At 46.1% G+C, this 6132-nt stretch overlaps 1 pseudogene; it reads left to right on the top strand.

The window, feature by feature from the left end:
• The first annotated feature begins 472 nt into the window (after positions 1-472).
• Positions 473-5998, top strand: LOC130521238 (serine/threonine-protein kinase TAO2-like; annotated as a pseudogene).
• The last annotated feature ends 134 nt before the right edge of the window (positions 5999-6132 follow it).

Here is a 6132-nt window from a genome sequence, read left to right as displayed (position 1 = left end):
ATTGAGGAGGTGGACTAAAGTGGCCCTTCAAATTCATTCACACACTTTAAAAAGGACTTTTTCATTTTGTTAATTGTTGAATATAGTTTAATATATAGTATAAGTTTTGACTAAAAACATGTTAAGTCATAAACGAGCTTTTCAATTGCTGTAAAATCCTAAATAAGTTGTCAACTACTCTGTACAGGGGAATTATTGAAGCACTTTATTTTTTGTTGTCTGTTCACATGAAAAATATCACCTTTGAATAAATATTTGTATAAAAAAAACTCTAGTGTGTGTGTGTGACTGCATACATCAAGATAAACCAGGAAAATGTTTCCTCCCAGCCAAAAGTGTTCTTGAAGTTTTAATTACTAGCTTTAATACTTTTAATCCAATTTACTGTCGTATTTTATTTGCGCAGGAAGATCCAACAGGAAGTAGCTGTGAACGGTTTCCGCTCTCGTGCCGTCCCGCCCCACCACAGTCTGTGCCATCTTGTATTTAGCAAGAACAAAAACGGTGTAAGAAACAACCCCAACCTCGGAATGGACCACCGATGGGAAGACGAACTTTGAGATTATTTTTTAAAAGAGGAGCAACAACAGCGAGGCATTATGCTCTGAAGCCAGACAGCGCAGACTAAAAGCAGCCACACCCCGTTGAATAGCTAGCGTTACGTTAGCTTTTAGGCTACCAAAGCTAAGCTCGCCAATTAGCTAATGCTAGTAAACCACCAACGAAAGTATCAACTAGCGAGCTTCGGGTTTCTGTTTGAGGCTGACAAACGAGCAGCGTCGCTGTAAAGTCATATGTTTATTCTCCAACTGCTCGGAAATCAGGGACATCGGCATAAATGGACCAAATATTCTGCTGATCCACTCGGAGGAAACCCGGGCTATGTAGATAGCGGCTCGCTAGCTTGACTACTAACCGTTGTTTTTCGCTCCTGAGCGGAACCCTAAGAAGCCACAGCAAGTAAGTCTAAGCTTCATTCCTGCCGCCACATTTACGTTGCTTTTCTTTGTCCCACAGCTGGCAAAACTCACAAAATAGCCGAACTATTTGAGCGTACATTCTGGTAGATTTAGCCTACCCTTCTTTTATATGATCGTATTTTGATGGGGCCTTCATATGTCATGTTTTACTCTAAAATTGGCTTCAGGAACTCAAACGACACATTTTAACGTCATTTTTGGCGGCCGATCAGTGTCTGCTGTATTTCTTTCCTTTGTTAATCTCGTAAATAACCGTCGTTTAAAATAACGGTTACAGCTTGGGAACCTCTTCTGTCACCCACCAATTCGAACCAACTTCTCTTTTAATCGAAAAAAGAAGCTGTCAGAATATAAAGTGGCCGGTTTGCTGCCCAACTGTACAGAAACGGAAGTTCTCATCTCCTCACACGTGGTGGCAAACTTGATTTTTGCCGAGAAATCCCCGTTTCTGTTGGTGTTACACCGGGCACAGTCGTGCTTGTTGTGGGGCTAAAAACTAGTCCTTGAATCCGATCTTTGTGCCTTGGCCTATGTTCTAACTTGGAAAGAATCCCAGTTTTGTAACCCACAGGATGGAGGCTGTCTCAGGGGGTTCGGTGACGCTGTCCGCTCAAAGTATTGGCGTCAAACCCCTGGTTCTGCCGAACACATCTGGCCGCGCCTGCGATAACTGTCAGGTTTTGTTTGCATGTTGTGTATTTGAATGAGGGGAAACGGTTTCATTCGGTGTCTTACTTTGTGTGAACGTTACATTCACTTCCTGGCGATGTAAATCGTTCCACGTCAGCCATGTTCACCACTTTTGAGTCCAAACGGTTAAAAAAAGACTGTTGGGAATGTTGTCTGCCGCAGCCATTTTACCCGGAAAAGGTCGGAAACATATTTAAATATCCTATAGGTGTTAGTAAGATATTTGGTTGGGATTCTAAGATCCTGAAGACTCCCCCACATTATTTAGATTGTTTGTCTTCAGGCCACAGAATCAAGCCCATTGAATGCCGCGTGTTGTTGGATGATGAGCCGTTCAAGTGGGTTATGTCGCGTTCGTGCACTGAGGTATTAAAGAGCAGTCGTCCAGCTTTAAACACGGAGCCCAGAGCTGTTGTTCCCTGCATTCGCTCAGTCACAGCGGCCTGGTCTCGTTGCTCCAGATGAACGAGCAGCTAAATTAAGTCCATTATCAAACGATGCCTTTGGCCTTGGGGATGCTAACAGCTGGTTTAGTCACGTCATGTGATCGCAGTTCTTATTGTGCATCGTAGGTTTTAGATGGAGACTCGGGCAAATCCCAAACATTAAGCGAGTGGTCGGGATAAACCCAATGGTATCCTCAAATGTGGATCAACTTATTGAGTTAATGTTTTAACAATTATCTGCATTCCTTTTGGATCATAAACATTCTAATCTGTGCGAATTGTAAAAGCTAAAGTTTAAGGAAGTGTGATGGATGTTAAAGGTCGTTAATAGTCCCACGCGGCTCTTTATCACCTCTCCAGTCTCGTGACAATTTTCCCGGCCGAGGCGTTGAACATGGACCACAGGAGGAACCGTCTCGTGGTCCCACCTCAGCTGCTGGGACTGGAGAGCACAAAGGAAATATTTATCTCAAACGTGATCCTAACTTTATTAGATAACCATGATACTTGAGTTGTTTTTACTGATCCTGAGGAACATGAGATGATCTCGAGTCATTGTTGCGTTTGATCCACCCGATACGGATGTTTTAGTTGGGAATTGTCTTATAGTGCACTAACCACACGCTACTCTTGAAATAATCGGATTATATTTCAGAAATCTTTAAATCTACGCCTCGATAGGTGGTCAGTCCAGTGATTCTCTGTCTGATCATCGCTGTAAATGATCAAAACTTGCTGTATTTCACTAAATAAAAGAGAATTCAACGACTGGCTGGCTCCAGTCTAGATGACCCGTCCGGATTTAGGCCGTCCTGGTGCTGCCGGATGTTGAGAATTCTTCATATCGCGTTTCTGCAAACACCAGGGAATTTTCCAAACGGGTCACTTCGACAGAACACACTTTCCAGCTTGTTTATCGCAATAATTAGGTGGTTCCTGCTCAGCTGAGGGGGAAAACACTCCTCAGCCTGACTCAGGCGCAGCCCTTGAGGAGGCCGAACACTCAATCGATGATGCTGTGTGTGCAATTTCAAACCTACTAGCAGAACCCACAGAGGCTTTTCTTGACCACATCTCTGCTCCTCCCTGACCCCTGCTGTCTTCCAGGCCCCGGCCATGCCCTCCAGTGCACGGGCAGGCAATCTCAAGGACCCGGACGTGGTGGATCTCTTCTGCAAAGATGATCCAGAAAAGTTGTTTGCTGATCTCCGTGAGATCGGTCACGGCAGCTTCGGAGCCGTTTACTTTGTAAGGAGGCCGTTTTTGAAATCCAGACAGACCCGAGCAGAATGTTTATGGCAGATTACGGAGATGAGAATTGATTCTGTTTGAATAATTAATTGTCTGCTTTAGAAAAGGTGACCGGATCAGGGAACTCCAGTTAGAGCCTGAAGCAACATTTGCTTCAGGCTCTAACTGGAGTTCCCTGACTGGAATCTACAGCTTTGTTAATGTGTAAAACCGTGAAGCGAGTGAGACCCTGTGATGTTCCTGCTCTCGTCCAGACGGGCCTGAGGTGTCTGAGACAGAAACGACACCTTATCTGCATGAATATGGAAACGCACTCAATTTCCTTCCTCTTCAGAAAGTGTGTGTGTGTGTGTGCATGTGCATCTCATTTTTATCTGTTTTTTGGCTGTGGTGGTTGACTTACACCTCCTCAATGTACCTGCTGAATTTAGAAGAGTCAGTGGAGCTTTAATATTTAACAAGAATTCCAGTGATCAACAACAAGATGTCTCTCATTTATCTTTGGTTTAACTGATCCTAATTTATGCTCCAACAGGCCCGAGATGTGCGCAATAATGAGGTGGTGGCCATTAAGAAAATGTCCTACAGTGGCAAGCAAACAAATGAGGTAAGATGAGCTAAGAAAGTGGCAGTTTTTAATGTTATTACAAGCTGAAGTGAGTGTTTCTGGGTGTGTGCAGAAATGGCAGGATATTATCAAAGAGGTGAAGTTCCTGCAGAAACTCCGGCATCCAAACACAATTGAATATCGGGGATGTTACCTCAAGGAGCACACGGCCTGGGTGTGTATCATTATCGTTTACAGAAGTACAGAGACCTTTGTGCTGCAGAAGGTTTCATCAGGTTCATTCAGTGATCCATAATAACAGTTTTGATAGGAACTGTTGGTTTTGGTGCTCTGTTAACTCTGTCTGTGTGTGTGTCTGTGTGTGTGTGTGTGTGGTCCTTCAGCTGGTGATGGTGATGGAGTACTGTCTTGGCTCAGCCTCAGATCTCCTTGAAGGTTAGCTTAACAACAAATGATTGCTTCTCTGAAGTGAATTTGCCATTTGATTTATCGTTTTTTTCTTCTGCCTTCTTGCAGTTCACAAAAAGCCACTGCAGGAAATTGAAATAGCTGCTATTACCATGGTGCACTGCAGGGACTAGCATATCTTCACTCTCACAACATGATTCACAGGTGAGCACGGTGTTTTTCCCACAGTCGTGCTTTGAAATAGATGGAGCCTTTTGAACTTGGGGAGATGTGAGTCGGGGGGATTCTGAGCTCTGGTGATGAAGGTTGACGTGGGTTTGTCTGCAGGGACGTGAAGGCAGGTAACATCCTGCTGACGGAGCCTGGACAGGTCAAACTTGGGGACTTTGGTTCCGCGTCCATTGTGTCTCCTGCCAACTCTTTTGTGGGGACGCCGTACTGGTGAGTGTCTAAGGGGCCGCGGCAGATGGACCGTCGTCTGATTCGCTCTCCAACTTCCCAAATATAGACCAGGACAAAGAGAAGCAGCACATAATAAAGCTTGTTAAGGACATTCAAACCATTCTGCTGCGAGTGTTGCTTTCTGAAATATTGAGTATTGCTGCTGTCTCGTTCAGGATGGCTCCAGAGGTGATTTTAGCCATGGATGAGGGCCAGTATGACGGCAAGGTGGACGTGTGGTCTCTGGGCATCACCTGCATCGAGCTGGGTACGATCTTAGACCTTGTGTGTGTGAGTCCAGGCGTGATTGGGTTGAGATTAGTCTGCACCGGGTCACTGACGCTCTGCTCTCTGCAGCGGAGAGGAAGCCCCCGCTGTTCAACATGAATGCTATGAGTGCCTTATATCACATCGCCCAGAACGAGAGCCCCATCCTTCAGTCCAATCACTGGTATGATGCTTTGTTGTCAGTCGGACTCATGTAGCCCTGTTATTTTGGTGAATACGGTTTAATTTTACGCGCTTCTTAATCTTAGTTTTTAACGCTCAGGTGTGTTTGGTGCGACTCAATATTAGCCGTTTCCCCCACAGGTCTGATTCCTTCCGCAACTTTGTTGATTCTTCGCTACAGAAGATTCCCCAGGACCGGCCTACCTCGGACGTGCTGCTCAATGTGAGACCAACAGCCACCAGACGGCGCACACGCCACGCACACGAGGGCGGGTGCTTAACCCTTTCTCTCCCACAGCATCGATTCCTGTGCCGCGAGCGGCCGCTGACGGTGATCATGGACCTGATTGCACGAACAAAGGACGCGGTGAGAGAGAGCTGGATAACCTGCAGTACCGAAAGATGAAGAAGATCCTCTTCCAGGAGACGCAGCAGAACGGGCCTGTGTCTGGGGGGGGAGGATGAGGAGGTGAGCTCTCCATGTTCAGGGCGGCTTCAGGTTACCACTGGTTATTAGTGCCCAAACTAAAACTAAATGTGTGTGTTTGCATCAGGAGGTGGAGCAGTATCTGCTGCGGACAGGCACAGTCAACAGCATGGAGAGCTCCCAGTCCGTTCCCAGTATGTCCATCTCGGCCAGTTCTCAAAGCAGCTCCGTCAACAGTCTGGCCGACGCCTCCGATGACAGTAGCAGCGAGATGGCCATGATGCAGGAGGGAGAACACACCGTCACCTCCAACAGCTCCATCATCCACCGTCCAACGGTAACATCCCACAGCTGTGTTTTGTTTTGTACAAGAACGCTGAGTAAGCGTTTTGCTTTCAAAGCAACACTGTGTCCTTCCCTGTCCCGATTTGTGGGATCCTTTAACATCGTCCTCCTCCCCAGGGTCAAGAC

Source organism: Takifugu flavidus, unplaced genomic scaffold (assembly GCF_003711565.1).
Source record: "Takifugu flavidus isolate HTHZ2018 unplaced genomic scaffold, ASM371156v2 ctg817, whole genome shotgun sequence".
Classification (NCBI taxonomy): Eukaryota; Metazoa; Chordata; class Actinopteri; order Tetraodontiformes; family Tetraodontidae; genus Takifugu; species Takifugu flavidus.
Note: the sequence above shows the minus strand (reverse complement) of the source record. Positions and strands in the feature narration are given on the sequence as shown.